The sequence below is a fragment of the Ascaphus truei genome, chromosome 2 (genome assembly GCF_040206685.1).
Source record: "Ascaphus truei isolate aAscTru1 chromosome 2, aAscTru1.hap1, whole genome shotgun sequence".
Taxonomy (NCBI): domain Eukaryota; kingdom Metazoa; phylum Chordata; class Amphibia; order Anura; family Ascaphidae; genus Ascaphus; species Ascaphus truei.
Window position 1 is genome coordinate 70972428 of NC_134484.1, and position 18359 is coordinate 70990786.

Genomic DNA, 18359 nt, shown 5'->3' on the forward strand with positions numbered 1-18359 from the left:
TACAGTAATGGGCAAAATCCCATGATCAAATGATCCAGATCTGTATAATAGCTAATTTGCCCATTAAAAAAAAAAAAAAAAAAAACATTATCCAGCCAGCATAAAGTAAATGAAAGTTCTACCTACCCCAGCCAAGATTAAGGCTGTCCTCATCCTCATCACCATCCTCCTCCTCCTCCATGTTCAGCAACATTTTTAAAAAAAATGAACCACTGACCACTAACCCGTTAATTACCTTAACGGTTAGTAACCTCTATAGTAATTAAGGGGTTAACAACCCCTCCTCCCCCCAAAACCAACCTTGGAGGCCTAACCACCCTCTCCGGGGTAACTGCCTCCATCTACCCCCATCACCACACATACAAATGGGCAAAGGCACTAGTAGCCAAAAATGGCTAATAGCACATTTGCCCTTTTGTTTTAAAACAAAAGAAATACACAATAAAATAACATTGGCGTAACAGTGGACTTGCCAATAAATCCATTGCATGTTACTGTGGTAAACCATTGTCACAAAAGACCAGTTTTATTAACACCTTTTTATACCTGGATCATATGATTGAGCAAAGCAAGGAGGTAAAATAAATTGTAATTTATTTCAGAAAAAGACACACACACAATATAACACAATTAAATTCTCAATAATGACCTCTGTAGGAGCCTTTTCCAATGACCGTGAGGTACTCACGAAATCCTGAAACTGATTTCGGCATGCAATGCCAGCCGCGACCACTACGTTTTTAAAAGCGGGACTTAGAAACTTTTCTGACTCAAAATCTCTGAAGCCAGCTCGATTCTATTCAGCACAGAGCATCTTTGGATTTGCCACTGATGGTTTGGAGCTTGGAATCTGCGCTCCTGATTGGCTGCAAGGTTTCAGAGCGTGGGCATTTTCCTGCCAGCCAATCACCAATTTGCCGGTTTTGTAATGCCGAGTGGGCACATTTTCTCATTCTGCTATGGGTCATGCGCCAACCTGGCACCTCTGCCTCTGGCTCCAGGCTCCACAGAGTCTGGGTTCTGGCAAACAGTGGCCGGATAGCCCTGTGTTAGCCCCGGATGGAGGTACTCAAGTATAACTGCAGTACCCTGCCTGTTCTAACACCTTGGCATCCTTGAGGCTTTCAAGTCCGGACTTTGCACAGACCCATAGGCACCAAGCTTGGTAGCCATCTGGTCCCTCGGAGTCCAGGATTTGGTAATCCCACAGTTCTTTGACAGGTTATCAGTACATATACAGATTAAACATAACTCTTTAATAAAAATATACTGGTCCCTGTATTTTGTGTGATAAAAATATGTAAGTCCCAGTTCTGGTGTCAGGGATGGAATAAGGGGATATACTGCCTAAACTTATTAGCCGCATCCCTGCCACACTCTTGAAATGACTTTAAACTTTTTAACACAAAAAACACTCACAGCTTTATCATATAGCTGGTATCATAAAGCTGGAGCATCCCCTGAACCCCTATACCAGGTTCAAGGTACCTGGGCATCCCTCCTTATTCTAGGGACCCCCTGTAGGTTGCAGGTATCCAGTAACAACTTCATGCCCCATTTACCTTGTCTGGATTATGCTGCAGCAGGAATCCTGGCAGTGAGTCGCAAGAACGTTTTTAGGGTAGGAGTTTGCCTGTAGCAATGTGCTTTGATATATCCGAGAATCTAAGTTAATTCCAGGATGCATCTTTTGGAGTATCTTGTAATTTGGGAATCCTAATCCATAGCCACATTCTGTAAAGACTTTCTCCGGCAAACCCACCCTGAAACCTACAGCCTAGAAATCTCCTGGTCCCAGCACACTGAGAAAGGCAAAACACACATCACAAATCTTTAATGTCGCATAATTTGCACACAGTAACAGCAATGCATTTCCGACACCTAGGTCCAAGAGCTGACGCTCTAGGGCCTTACCACATGGATCAAGGGTAACAAGTGGGCTTAACCTTCATGAGTGAGTCTGGTTAACCCCTTCATCGTCACAACCATGCCCACAATATGGGCATGAATTGTCACAATGGCAATGAATGGGCAAGATTTAAAAATAAACATAACAATTAAATAAAAATAAGCATGTGCCCAAAAATGCATTGATTGTCACTGTGCTTATCTGTACCATCAAAGGGGCATAGATAAGCACATTGCCAGTCAATGGGCAACCTAAATAAAAATGCAATTAAATAAAAGCCAATCAATGTTTCTAACCTTTGCTTAGATTCACCCTCCGAATCCTACTCCGGCACCAACTCTTGACCCATGATGCAATACTCAACAGCCTGATGCAAAGTCCATGGTCCTCTGTAGATTGGTGAGATGTCTCCGGTAAGTTCTTGAGTTCTTCCTTCTTTTTTTCTCTCTTTTCATCTTTATAATCTAAGGGGGCCCGGAGATGTTGCTCCAACATCTTCTTGGGCTCAAATGAGACGGGACAGGCCTTATGTAAGGCCTGTGACGTCACATTTGAGTGTGAAATGGTACACCCCCAATCCGTTTGGTTGGTGTACCATGTGACAGCTTCCATTTTTTTTTTTTTTTTTTACAGATGTGCGAGTTGCTCTCGCAAGAGTACTTGTCCTGCACTTCTGCTTTCGCTTCAAATCAGGACCGTCCTGGGGTGGAGACAGCCTTTTTATCAGCTCCTTTCGCAAAAGACTCTATGCATTTCGCTGTGGTTAAGCTTCATCAGGAATGGATCAGCACTCAAGAATACATCAAGGACAAAAAAAATGTCCGGTAAACAAAGCCAATTTTAAAACAGTTGAAAAGCTGCTTTTCGGCAGCTTTAAAATTGCCTTTGTTTACAGGATATTCTTTGGTTCTTGATGTATTGTTGAGTACTGATCCATCTTGTTTTCTGATGTACTGATGTTTGTCACCAGAGGTAGGGGCACAAAATCTGAGCACAACTAGACCCAGGGGAGGTCTCCTTTCTGCATTTTAGCTCAAATCTCACATTTGGGGAGTGCATATTATATTTTGTCTTTCAGCTTCATCAGGAATAATTTTTTATATACTACATTACCTGCACTATCTGCGTATCTCTGTTTCTACAGTGTATAAATCGTCTAACTTTAACATAGGTTGAACTTGAATATATGTATTTTGTCAACCTCATCTACTATGCAATTAATGTAACAAATACCATATTACATTTAAATATATCATCAGCATAATATGGCATCTGATTTTTTTATGGAATGTACAGCAACAAAATGCTGATACTGTATCTTGCTACATAATAAGTATATTAGTAGCGTAGTGCAGTGTATCTATAAAGACGATTTGTACAATATAGAAAATGTCCCTAGAAATGATTGTAAATGTACATCATACATAAGATAAAAAAAATATTGTTACCTATAGTATCTATTTGAATAAATCATGACAATATTTATTCTCTTGTCTATTACACTAACTGTTTTCCACCAAAACAATAGAGATATTGAATGTTATAGAAATCACCAGTATTTTTAATGTATTTTGTAACACCTGCTTACATAATTTTGTGTAAATGTTACCAATTGAAACCTTGAAAATTACTTAAGAGATTTTATAAATGCCAAGGGCATTCACTGCCTATTTCCCCTCATTTTATGCTGAAGGAGAAAGTACATGGAATTTGTCCCCATGATATGCAGAGAGTACTGTACAACTTTATGTGCTGCGATATCATTCATTCAAACAGGGGTGCTGAACTCCAGTTCTCAAGGCCCTCCCACCCCCAACAGGTCAGATTTTCAGTATATCCCTGCTTCAGCACAGATGGCAAAATCAGTCCATGCTTCAGCACAGGTGGCTCAATCTTTGACTGAGCCTCTGATTGAGCCACCTGTGCTGAGGCTGGGATAACCTGAAAACCTGACCTGCTGGGGGTGCTTGAGGGCTGGAGTTGACAACCCCTGCATTAAAACATGCCTTACAGAGATGCTACGTCTCATTTACTTTATTATCAGTCTTCAATAGTTTTAGATGTTACTTTAATTAATTATGTACTTATTTATTTTTGCCTTGTACTTCTACTACTTGTCTTCTTTAACCCACTCGTCCCATTTATCTTGCCATTTTTTTTTATTATTGTATTGTATGTCTTTATTTATATAGCGCCATTAATGTACATACTGTAGCGCTTCACAGTAGTAATACATGTGGTAATCGAATAAATAACAGATAATATAAATAACAGATCATGGGAATAAGTGATTTAGACAAACATAACATTAAGGAAGAGGAGTCCCTGCCCCGAGGAGCTTACAATCTAATTGGTAGGTAGGGAGAACGTACAGAGAAAGTAGGAGGGAGTTCTGGTAAGTGCGTCTGCAGGGGGCCAAGCTTATGTATCATGTGTTCAGAATAGCCACAGTGCATTTTCTAAAATATTGCACTAGACCTGAATAACATTGTGATGTTATGTGAGTCTCTACAGCTGCCTTATGTAAACTGAAAAAGAAAGGTTACGCTTCTTTCAGTCATCTCAAATATTTGCCTCTTTGTGCCCCTGTCTTCATTTTAATAGCGTCCAACTCTGGTGAAGATACATTTGCTTAATCTTGAAATAGGTTCTGGTAGCGAAGTCAATTGCAACTATGCAACTGTGCAAACATGAGTGAATACGTCAATAGTAGTTGATAATTTTTTTTTTTTATTGAAAAGCTTCACCCAAGGAAGAGAGCATTGCTCAAAAGCTTATATTTTTAATATATTTTGACTGTCAGGTATGAAAGATTTATGGCGGAGATTCTCAGCTCCAGTCTTCAAGAACACCTAACAGATCAGGTTTTAAGGATATCCCAGCTTCAGCACAGGTGGCTCAATCAGCCGCTGATTGAGCCACTGTGCTGAAGCAGAGAGCCACTGATTGAGCCACTTGAGCTGAAGCAGGGATATCCTGAAAACCTGACCTGTTGGAGGGTCTTGGGGTTTGGAGTTGAGACCCTCCGACTTACAGGATACCAAGTTATTTATTTTATCTTTGTTACTGAAAAGTGTTCCTTCTATCTGGAGTTTTTAATGGTGCAATCTCATCTACAGAATATATTTGCACATATATATTGATAATTGATATTACCGATGTAGCCAGGTCCCCCAGACTGACCCTGACCTCCGTTGTGGTGAAAGAGTTAGGGAAGGTTGCAGGGAGCACTCCGGTGCACCGGAGGCTCCGCGGCAGCCCGAGCGTCCAGGGCGCCGCCATTTCTGTATTGCGCATGTGCAGTAGTCCCGTAGGCAATGGCGACACCAGAGAGTTCGCGCATGCGCAGCAAGTGGTTGCACGAGCGTGAAGCCTTGACCAACCAAAGGAGGTTTAGAGTTGGGGACTACAAGTCCCAGGAGCCTCAGCAGGACCAGCTGACGGCCGGGGGCCAATAGGGCGAGGAGACTGAGCAGGGAGAGGTTAGGAGGTTGCGCAGGAGAGCACGTTAGGCAGAGAAGATCGGAAGGGGGACGAGGAAGGAGCTCAGCGTGTAGAGAGGCAAGTAGCCTCTACACTAGGCCCGTTTACCCCCAGGCCCAGATAGGCCCTGAGTCACAGTCAGTCAGAGTTAATGTAGGGACAGGGCCTAGAATAGGAACATGTCACATTAGTAAGTGAAGCTGATAAAGACACAGAGACTGTCACGGCACCATCCCAGAGGTTTGGGACCAGACTTCTTCAGGCATATCATCAGCCATCCGGGTGGGATCGCCCCGGAAGGTATCACCGGCAGCTCCGCGTCGTCGGATCCTTTGTGAAGTCTGTTTGCGGGCCCGAGCGCAGGAGCGCTTGGCAGGTAACATTCTTTAAGTGCACCAACTATAACATCATTCATACTAGTGGCTGCGCAGTCACCCACATACACTCACCTTGGGGGGGTTTATGGTGTGGGGTATTGGACACGGTGTGGGAACACGGTGAAGGGTCGCGTCCTGCGTGACGCGTTAGGTATTGTGTCTCCTTGAAGAGTAACATTTACTGGAATGATATGCATGGTTATGGTTACCGCTAGTAAAGCTACTGTTTCTTTTATATGCTGTGTGAGTAGTACTGTACTATTGTCCTGTGAGGAACAACTCCCGCTCTGCTGGGAGCCGTCAAAGGTGGAGGCGGCGCTGCACTTGGTAAGAGATTATCCCTACATATATATTGCCCCAGGTTCTCCGTGGCAGAGGCTTAGGCCCTGTGAGCCAACAGGTTATACAGCATTGGTAGTTATACTGTATTCAGAATGAAACAGGGCTACACCACTAATCACAGGAGGACAATCTCCAACAAAGGATGCCCTCCACCTCCTCGGCAATAAATTAGGTATCTTACTGTCAAAAACATGGTTGAAGACTTAGAACATCGGGCAACAAGGCAAAAACATTCTGTAGCATATTGATTCAGATGCCACTTACCACAGTTATTTGAATACAACTTGCCAGATCTCCCCGAGTCATACTTGATTATGGGTAGAGCAAACAGATCTCTGGACCCTCTCTCCTCTTACCCTACAAGAGTTAGGCTATGGCCCCAGTCACTGCGTGCACGCGTAAGTCGGAGCGCCTGGCGGCGGGTGCACCAGTTTCAGCCGCGACCTGCAGTTTGTGGTTGCACGTCAGGAGAAGAGCAGGAGATCGCAACGGGGTGAAGGGGAGTGGCGGGGGCACAACCATGACGTCACGCGGCTGGTTCGACCTCGTTGGCTGAACTGATGCTGTGACGTGGCGACAAACGCTCGGCCGCGGCTACAAAAGACAAATTTCTTGTCTTTTGGCAAAGGGGGTCGTGCATCGTGCTTCCTGCAAGCGCGCACAGGTAGTTACTGGGGCCACGCACACCATAGTGTGTGCAGCCGCAAGCAGTGGGCACACCCTTAGAGATGTACAGTAATTGTAATCTTCATTACTATCTAGTTCCACATATTATGGTAAGCATTGGACTTGCCTACTCTGGGGTTACCACTGCATGGTGGGCTAGCTTATTATACTTTGGCCAAATTATGTAACTACAATCCTAAGGACATTAAAAGTTATTTTCACTCTGAAATACAGAGAATACATTGTATTCTAGGATGAGAAGTGTTATGTAGAGTTTGAGCACAGAAAAAAGATGATAGGGTTGGAAGCGGGTAAAATAAAAAGATAATTTATTAAATAGGCATCTAGCCAAATTTACTAACAAACAAATGAATCCTCTGACGCGTTTCCTGCCTTGTCGGGACTTTATCAAAGAGTGATTCTGCGTTCAGAAAACAATTCTTACATAGGTGTCTCCCTGTTGCAGTAATCACTCCCATTCCACCCCCTTCAGCTGTATGCAATAGGGGTAATCCAATGGGAGCGACTATAGCTGCACTAGAGAGGCATCAATTCCAACTACCATACAAAAAATCAATAAGTGATCATGCACCTAGTATCCTGTCTCTCAAGTATTACATACATCAGCATAATTATATACAATGTTGCAATGACCTAATCTTAACAGTATACTTAGCTTGATATAACAGATTACAGGACAATAAAGCATAGAGATCATATCTGTCTTGATTGAAGTTAAACTCCCTAAATCTGAACAACACATACATTTAAAAACAAAAACCCTACTACGCTTAAAAACATACAAACCTGTATATTGCCTAAATAGTATTACCAGAATAAGTACTGAATTAAATATTTATCTTTATATCCAGCTTTGTTTGTCTAATGAATAGGAGGAAGCGAAGGAAGCCCCATAAATACAATATATAATGTAGTAGGCAATGTCTATGTGTACAGTATCTTTTGCACCTTCTTATGCTAATCTTTTTATGGGGCTGTGGGAATCTGTCTTTATTTGTAGTGACCGCAATCCCTATAGCCAACACATAAAATTCTACAAACGTTTTATAGATGATTTACTTTTATTTGGGAGGGTGATGCACACACTTTAAAAGAGTTTATCACTATGCTTAATACGAATGACCTTAATTTGGTCTTTACATACAGTATGAACATAATATTCAGCACATTTATTATTTGGACCTTATGCTCTATATGTTGATGTGACAGGCTCAATTCATACAGATTTATACAGGAAGCCAAACTCAAGAAATTCATTTCTGGTGGCCACTAGTAACCATACCAGATCACTCAAACCATTCAATAAAATAAATAGCTACTGTAAAGAGAGACCATTTAGTCCTTTCAATAATAAACCGGATGTTGGGGCCTGGGGCAAGGTATAGTCTTTGGGTGGGGTGTCTGTTACAATTTATTGATATATATTATATGGACTTACTGTATGTAAGAAAAGTTGTTTTTACTTGCTAAGCTATGTGATATAATGTATATGTTGCTGCTCTACAAACCATATGTAGAGCACTTTCCCCCACCCCCTGGGAGATGTGTGGCTACGTGTGTGTGTGTAGGGTGCAATACCTATGGCTCACAGGAGGCCTGAGACTCTGCTGTTGGGAGCCTGTGGTGTACCTGGATCGATGCTCGATAGCGCCTCCACCTGTATGGGATTCTACTATATGGAATACCCCCATTACAGGACACATAAGAAATACACAAGAAGTTGGTATAAGATAACGGTTTACTATGTACGCAGAATAGATATACGGTACCAGCCCCACCAATTCAGCCACGCACGGCCGTACCCTCCAACTCTCTGTTCCCATCCCTGGAATCACACTCCACAACGTACTGAGGGGCCCTTGGGAACCCAACCACCCTGATGTCCACAAAGTCAACCCACCACAAATTGTGAGACAGCGCTGCCACACTATAGTGTAAAGTTGGTGCACGTGATGAGGTGAGGTACCTGCTGAGTGCCCCAACACGCAGGCGCGCTGATGCCGCATGATGGGATCCATGGATCCAGTGATGTACCGAGAAGCCTCCGCCTATACGGTGAGTGGGTCCTGCATGGAGTGTACCACCATGTAGAATGTCTCTGGAAGCAGATGGGTGGTCTGGTCCTAGACCACCTAGGGCCAGGATGTAGCCGCTTCCTGCCTGTGTCCCTTACACTGAAACTACAGGGTCAGTGTCCCTATCTATGGGCCTGTCCCTGCCGCAGCCACAAACTGAGGGGAGCTAGGGCCCAGAGGCCCCAGAGCTGGGGCGTAGGGGTCTCTGGCCTAGTGCAGATGCTACAGACAAGTGCACATACATAACCTACCCTACTGATGTCCCACCTCCGACTGGCGTGGTCTCTGATGTGCCAAAAGTATCAATTCCTGGTGCAGGGTAATCCGGCCGCGTGATTGGCTGTTGCAGCCCATGTGTCTAGCAGCTCCAGAGGCTGCTGGGAATTGTAGTACCCGCGGACCCTATTCCCCTAATGGCCTCCTCGTACTTGGTTCGTTCTGCGTATGCGCCGAATTCCGTGCATGAACGGTTGTGTACAAGATGGCGGCACCCTGCAGAGGGTGCCACCTGCCGCAGCTCACCCCCACACCCTGTTGACGTGCGCACACGCCAACACCCGTGCACCCCCCGCATTACTCCCGGCACCTGCCGAAGGCACGCACATTCATCCGGATGTAAGGGGGATCCCTGCTATATTTTCCCCCTGGTGAAAAACCCAACGACCCCGTTTGGGAACAGCATGCACAACAATATTTACAAAATAAAAATGCATACAATATGTACAACTTGACACAATATTCAATGACTTTATACAAAATTATACAGCTCGGTGACCATTACAATCACAAGCGTATTTTGTCCATTTGGGGTATGAAGCACGAGCTTTTGGATCCAGAGGTAGTTGTTGTGCGTCGGGGCCCTTGACCCATAGCTCCTCTGGGAGGTGCTGCATGACTTCGGGGTCCCGTTTGAGAGGGTCCCTCCATAGGATCCTCTACTGTTTTGTGTACGGTTTCTTCAGCGCCGTATGATCCTTGGTGGTCTCATGAATGGTTTCATCATTAGCTTCCAATTGTTCCGGCTCACCGTCCAATAGTGTAGCCGGTATCTCTAGCTCGTCGTCTCCCACTTGCGGGATAGGGAGAAGGTGGTACCCTTACCCTGTCATCTGCATCTTTTATGCGGTAGACCGGGAGGCCCAGCATCTGCGACTCAACCTTGAATACACCATCATGACAGCGGTCGGCTAATTTGTGTTTCGTGGGAATTCCGAGGTTGCAGAGAAGCACAGCATCTCCAGGACAAATTCCTGATGTCTGACCTTGTGGTCGTATCGCCTCTTATTGTTGGCGTTGAGCTGTGCGGAGGACTTCTCGGCTAACTGGGAAGCCTGTTGTTGGCTTTCCTGGAGCCTTTGTATGTATCGAAAGTGCATCATATTGGGTACCCCATTGGCTGATACCCTCAGACACACATCCACAGGTAGCCTGGCTTCTCCCCCGAACATGAGGAAGTAAGGGGAGAACCCAGTGGACTCATGGCGGGTACAATTATATGCATGTACCAGTGTTTCCACATGCTTGCTCCACTCGTTTTTCTGAGCGCCTTTCAGGGTACCGAGCATATCAAGTAATGTCCTGTTAAATCGCTCCGGCAGAGCGTCTTCCTCCGGATGGTACGGGTCGCCCGGGACTTGATGATGTTGAGGATTTTGAGTAATTACAGGATAAGTCTACTCTCAATGCGACCCTCAGTTCTGAGAAGGCCACTTTATCTTCTGTGATGGCCGCAATGTTGCACATGGCTCGCATCCCTGGTCCAGGGATCTCCTCCCAGATGTCATCGTCCGGCGTCGCATTTAGTCCTGGTCTTCGAGCTATGGCATCAGCTCCAATATTCATGGGCCCTGGTTTATATTTCAGGGTGAACTTGTAGTTCGATAGGGCCGCCAGCCATCTGTGACCAGTGGCATCCAGCTTGGCAGATGTTAATATGTACGCTAACGGATTGTTGTCCATTCGTACCTCGAAGGCTATGCTGTACAGGTAGTCGTGGAGCTTGTCCATGATTGCCCACTTGAGAGCGAGAAATTCCAACTTGTGGACGGGATAATTCTGCTCACTGGGGGTCAGACATTAAGAAGTAGGGAGTGAACCCAGTGGATTTGTGGCGGGTGCAATTATAGGTGTGCACCAGGCACTCCACATGCTTACTCCACTCACTCTTCTGAAACCCTTTTAGAGTGCCGAGCATGTCCACAAGGGCGCAGTTAAACCTTTCCAGCAGAGCATCGCCCTCCGGGTGGTAAGGAGTCGTTCGGGACTTGGTGATATTTAACAGCTTAAGCAACTCCTTGATGAGGGTACTTTCGAAGTCCCGGCCTTGATACGAATGCAGACAATTGGTTAGTCCATAATGGATAAAGTACCTTTCCCATAGTATTTTGGCCACCGTGATGGCCTTCTGGTCTTTGGTGGGGAAGGCTTGTGCGTAGCGGGTATAATGGTCCTTGATGATGCTTGCTCCACTCGTTTTTCTGAGCGCCTTTCAGGGTACCAAGCATATCAAGTAATGTCCTGTTAAATAGCTCCGGCAGAGCGTTTTCCTCCAGATAGTACGGGGTCGTCTGGGACTTGATGATGTTGAGGATTTTGAGTAATTACCGGATAAGTTTACTCTCAATGTCCCGGCTTGATCAGAGTTGAGGCAGTTGGGTAAGCCATAATGCACAAAGTACTTTTCCCACAGGATCTTCGCCACTTTGATGGCCTTCTGGTCCTTGGTGGGGAAGGCTTGTGCGTAGTGGGTATAATGGTCCGTGATAAGCAACTTGTTACCGATGCCTCTGGCGTCAGGTTCTATGCACCTAAAAATATATGCACACCAAGTCCATGGGGCCCGAGCTCTTCAGGTGAGCCATTGGTGTGGCTCTGGTAGGGAGAGTCATGCGTTGGATGCATCTGGAGCACTGACGACACTGTCATTCCACTGACTTGCGCATTTGTGACCAGAAGAACCAGTCTCTCACCAACCCAAATGTCTTCTCTACGCCGAGATGGGCATGTTCATCGGGCAAAGCTTTCAGGATCATATGTTGTAGATTCCAGGGTAGAACCAGTTATCTTCTATCTGGGTGGTCATAGTATTGTACCACCCGATGCAGTTGACCATTATCAATCTCGAATTTGTTAGCGTCTCGCATGAGTATGGCGACCATGTCGCTGGGGGCACGTTTCAGAATTTCAGGCCTGTTTTTCTGGGCAGCCTGGCGGATAATGCTAACCATGGAGTCCCTTATCTAATATTGTACAATATCCTTCCACGCGATGATCTTATCTGGGGTGATGTTCATCCCATCTGGGTCACAGTAGGCAGTGGGGATGGCCTTGGATTGGCATCCCAAGGAATCCGTGACCCTCAGTTCTGAGAAGGCCACTTTATCTTCTATGATAGCTGCTGTGTTGCACATGGCTCGCATCCCTGGTCCAGGGATCTCCTCCCAGAGGTCATCGTCTGGAGTCGCATTTAGCCCTGGTTGTCGGGATAGAGCATCAGCTCCGATGTTCAGAGGCCCCGGCATGTATTTCAACGTGAACCAGTAGTTCGAGAGGGCCGTCAGCCATTGGTGGCCGGTGGCGTCCAGTTTGGTGGACATCAATATATACGTCAACGAATTGTTGTCTGTACACACTTCGAAGGTGACTCCATACAGGTAGTCATGGAGTTTGTCCACGATTGCCCACTTGAGAGCGAGGAATTCCAACTTGTGGATGGCTTTTCTTCAGGCCGATGAATGCCTTTTCACAGGCGTCTGTCCACTTGTCGTCGAACGGCAGTCGCGCTGAGGTGGCCTTCTGCCCTGTATCCTCGGTGTATATCTTGAGAAGGTTGTTGAGGACCTTTGCCGCACGAAGCGGCAATAGTATCCACAGAATCCTAGAAAGAACGTAGCTCCATGATGTTTTCTGGTCTTGGCCAGTTCAACACAGATTCAACTTTGGCGGAGTCGGTAGCTATCCCATCTACGGACACTATGTGTCCCACGTAGGTCACTGAGGTGTGGCAGAATCAACATTTCTCCAAAGACGTCCAGGTAGACTAAGCATTCCCATGGGTACATGTCGCCGATGGACTCCTCCATCAAATGCTGGAACATTGCGGGGCACCACAAATGCATTGGGGCATGCGGGTGTATTGGTAGAAGCCAAGTGGATATACGAATGCCGTCTTCTCTTGGTCTTCTGCACTCATTGGTACCTGGTTGAACCCAGATCTCAAGTCCTGTACACTGAATCACTGGCTTCCCGACGTTGAGAATTTCTTCAGTTCACAGAAGTGTGTACTGGTCAGGCATGGTACGGTTCTTCAGGGTCAGATAGTCGACACGCAATCGGATGACCCATTCTTCTTTTGCACCATCACGATCGGTGATGCATAGGGGCTACGGAATTCTGTTGCAATGCCCACCGTGGGTCTGTAATGACGCGCCAGTCTTGACGCCATTGATGAGACAGAGACGCTAGGTCTCGTTTGCTGCAATGATAGCACTACACACAGTGTATCCACTATCTTCGCTACATAATAGCAAGTTTTAAATAAGTTGTGGGCCCCAGGAGGCAACCACTAGCTAGATCGAACTATCATACCATACCATTTTCACCAGGGTGATTCATATTCAGTTTGTAAGGGGGATTTATACCTGATACACTTAGAGGTAAGGTATATTTTGTGCACTGTGAGTTATGTGAGTGGACCTCACAGCTATTTGTGACTAATCTGTATATCTTCACTTTTAAGTTGTATCACACACACAGGAACCAGCTGAGACACCTCATATGTGCTAGGGACTGGTTGCCAACACCCAGAACATACACATGTATGGGATCACACTAGATAATATATACGAATACCTACAGGGTGACCTGAGAGGGCAATCAACTCAGAGATACACCTTACCATAGGAGGTGTTATCTCAATCACCTTAGCATCTAAGGTTTAAGTGAAATTAAGTAGAAGTATGCACACCAGTGGGGAACTATTCAACCCATGGTGGTAACACTTCCTATACACTCCAACGCTGTAGAAGGTTTTATTAATCGTCAGTTTTTTGTTTTTTGTTTTTTTCTAGTTTCTCTCAATAAATAAAACTTTTAATTTGATATTTCAGTAGAGGTAGAGTGCAACTAACTGTCCCCTTAACTGTCAGAATCCTAACTGTCAGAATTCTAACTGCCATACATCTCTCGGCTCTATTGGTTGTCTGATAACGCGTCCTGCAGCCCCTGAGGCTGCTGAAACTTTTAGTTCCCCTTCTGTGCTATACTCCTATGGAAAGGTAAGGGGACAAAAAGGGGACCAGGGGGACCCCGGCTATACTCTCCCCCTGGTGAAATAACCAACATCCCCGCTTGGGAACAGCAATATATGTATACAAATTATATTAAAAAAATGCAGTCATATGTATAACTTATCACATAATCAACGACTTTATAAAAGATTGTACAGTGCCGTGAACATGGAATCACGGACCGTATCTTATTTCGAGACCACTGCTGAGCCTCATAGTGGGGTGCCCCAATTTGATCATAGGCCATCCAATTTTGGCAGATGCCTAACTCTTTGGCTCCTCCGGAGCAATTCTTCTGTTACTCCCTCTGGGGAGTAAGGTACAAAGTTCTGAGGCTCAGCCTCTCCCATTGCGGGTATAAATATCTCTGGAAAGTCTCTGCGGGGCACAAAGCACGGGCTTCAGGGATACAAAGGTTGGCTCGTTGAAGTCACCCTAGTAAGCGTTTGGCGACGGGGCCCTTTATCCGTAGCTCCTCCGGGAAGTGCTCCGTGACTGCGGGGTCCCCTTTGAGAGGGTCCCTCCATAGGATCTTCTACGGTCTCATGAATGGTGTCTTTTACAGTCTCTTGGCTAGCATTGGCTTGCTCTGGCTCATCGTCCAGTGGTGTAGCCGGTATCTCAGGTTCATCGTCTCCCACTTGTGGAATAGGAAGAAGATGGTTACGGTGCCATCTACATTTACCCGGCCATCCATGTCTTTTATTCGATAAACCGGGAGGCCCGGCATCTGCGATTCGACCTCCTAGACACCGTTAAGCCAACGGTCTACGAGTTTATGCTTTCCGGGAATACGTAGGTTACGGAGAAGCACTGCATTTCCAGGACGGATTTACCCGGTGTCTAGCCTTGTGGTCATAGCGTCTTTTGTTGTTGGCGTTGAGTTTAACAGCAGACTTCTCGGCTTGCTGATAAGCCAGTTACAGGTTTTCCTGAAGCCTTTGCACGTATTTAAAGTGTGTTGCATTGTGTATTCCATCTGTTGATACTCGTAGACGTACAGCTACTGGCAGCCTAGCTTCTCGCCCAAACTTTAGGAAGTATGGGGAGAATCCCGTGGACTCATGTCAGGTAGTTATACGCGTGTACCAGAGTCTCCACATGTCGGCTCCACTCTGTCTTCTGAGCACCTTTCAACGTGCCTTGCATGTCCAGCAACACCCGTTGAATCGCTCTGGCATAGAGTCACCCTGCAGATGGTACGGGGTTGTCCGAGACTTGGTGATGTCCAGGATTTTGAGTAGCTCCCAGATTAGTTTGCTTTCAAAGTCCCGGCCTTGAACGGAATGAAGGCGATTGGGTAGGCCATAATGCATGAAGTATTTTTCCCATAGAATCTTCACCACCATAATGTCCTTCTGGTCTTTGGTCGGGAAAGCTTGTGCGTATTGGGTGTAATGATCCGTGATGACCAGCACGTTACAGATACCCCAGGCATCAGGCTCGATGCAGAGGAAATCCATGCACACAAGGTCCATGGGACCTGAGCTCTTTAGGTGGGCCATTGGTGCGGCTCGGGTAGGCAGCGTCTTGCGTTGAATACACTGTGAGCACCATCGAAAGTGTCGTTCCACCGACTCACGCATTTTTGATTAAAAGAAATGATATCTAACGAGTCCGAAAGTCTTTTCCACACAGAGATGTCCATGCTCATCATGCAAGGCTTTCAGGACCACATACTGTAGGTTCCGGGGGAGAACCAGTTGTCATCTATCCGGGTGGTTGTGGTATTGCACCACCCGATAGAGTAGCCCATTGTCGAACTTGAATTTATCGGCCTCTCGCATGAGAATGGCGACCATGTCACTAGGGGCATGTTTCAGAATCGCAGGCTTGTTTCTCTGGATTGGACAGCTTGACGGATGATGCCAGCTTTGGGGTCCTGGATCTGATATTGAACCATATCCCTCCATGCTATGATTTTATCTTGGGTGATTTCATCCATTCTGGATCACAGTAAGTGGCAGGGATGGCAAGATTGACATCCTAAAGAGTCTGCGACCCTTAATTCTGAGAAGACAGCCCTATCTGCTATGACAGCAGCTGTGCTGCACATGGCTCTCACCCCTGGTCCCGGGATCTCTTCCCAGCCGTCATCGTCGGGAGTGGGGCTCAGCCCTGGTCTTCGGGATAGGGCATCTGCTCCTTTATTCAGAGGCCCTGGTTTATACTTCAGCGTGAACTGGTAATTTGATAACGTTACCAGCCATCGACGGCCGGTAGCATCTAATTTGGCTGATGTTAGTATATAGGTGAGGGGATTGTTATCCGTCCTCACTTCGAAGGATACGCCATACAAATAATCATGAAGTTTGTCCACGATGGCCCACTTGAGGGCGAGAACTCCAACTTGTGAATCGGGTAATTTTGCTTGCTAGGAGTCAAACTGCGGCTTATGTAGACTACTGGTCGGAAGCCCCTCCGGGTGCTTCTGGTGCAAGACTGCACCTATGCCGTTAAGACTTGTGTCTACATGGAGGACATAGGCTGTTCCAGATCGGCATAAGCAAGTACAGGTGCCGTGGTTATCACACTTGACCCTGGGTACAGGTAGGTCTGCTCGAACTGGGGTACTTGCAGCCATTCATCGATCCCCCAGGACTGTAGGAGGTGGATTCTTCAGCATGAGAAAAGTCCTCGGCAGAGAGCCCCGAGATGGTCAGACTAGCCTTATAGGGAACCTCAGAGGCAAGTCTCGGAGTGAAGGTCCCTATGGAGGTTGGTAACTCAGGGTATATCAGTAGGTGCCCTGTGGGCAGGGCCTCGAATGGATTTAGGGCCTGATGGGACCGTGTCCAAGCATACATCATGTTCTGTGGCCATGTAACACCTGTATGTCTGCAGACTTGGCCAGTCCCCAGTACTGAGGTGGGTAAGGTTATAACACGCACCCACAGCAGTGAGGGCATGCCCAGAGTGTGGTAACATGCGTTACCAGGCCTGGTGAGAAAGGGTTAACGATATACTTGCTGAGTTCCGGGTGCCAGAAGTCGGAGGGTAATTGTCCAAGAGCTGTGGGTCAGGGGCAGGAGAAAGAAGCGTAGTGATGTCCAAAGCAGAGTCCAGGGGTAGCGAGGTACATGTAGTCAAAGAGAGCCGAGATCAATCCAAAGGTATCCAAACAGGTACAGGGACAGGAATAAGAGCTGTAACAGAGAACAGAGCTTGGCATAGACACTGCATACTGGAGTCACAAAGAAGCTATGCAGAGCGACGAAGGAGAGGGCAGACTGGGGTTATAAAGGAAGGAGGGCCAATGGTAGGAAGGGGTGGAGCGGAGGCCTGTCTGGATGAATGGTCCAGGTGAGCAGGGAGGGAGACAGGGGTGTGATTCATGGCAATCACCTGCAGCCGATGGGGGGCGGAGCCAGCGGTGCGGGAGGGCTGATAATAAGATCGGCTGCACGCGCCCTCTGTAAGGCTGCCGTGCGCGCCCCATTCGCGTGCGTGAAGATGCGGCGTGTGCCGCGGAGGAACGGCTTGACGTGGGGGCGGGACAGGTGAGAGGCCGAGGTAGCGGGGAACCGGGATAGAGAGCCACCGTGGGGCCTGAGGTGACGGGGACCCGCTGAGAGGCGCGTGTCCCCCGATCCGTTACAGTACACCCCGACGATCGGACTCCGGACGATCCTACCAAGGTTTGTGAGGAAATTTCCGACGAAATTGTTTGAGAAGAGCTGGAGCATGAATATGATGACAAGGTACCCAAGAGCGTTCCTCCGGGCCATATCCCTTTTAATGAACGAGGAACTGAAGTCTGCCCCTGGACCAAAGGGAATCAAGAATGGAATGGACTTCGAATTCATGTTGTCCTTGTATTATGACGGGATTGGGTCTCCATGGACGGTCCGGAAATTGTACATTTTGGACAAAGGGCTTCAGAAGGGACACGTGAAACACAGAGGGTATCTTCATGGTGGGAGGAAGGGAAAGTCGATATGCTACCTTGTTGATCCGTTCGAGGACCTTGAAGGGACCCAAGAATCTAGGAGCCAGCTTCTGGGAAGGAGTTTTGAGCTTGATATTTCTGAAAGATAGCCAAACTCTGTCTCTAGGTTTGTATTCTGGGCCCACCTGACATCGCCGATCTGCTTGCGTCTTTTGTTTTTGGACGGACCCTTGCAAGGCTCTTTGAATCTTTTTCCAAGAGTTTTGTAGATTGGAGACGTGAGTATCTGCTGCAGGAACACCGGAGGGG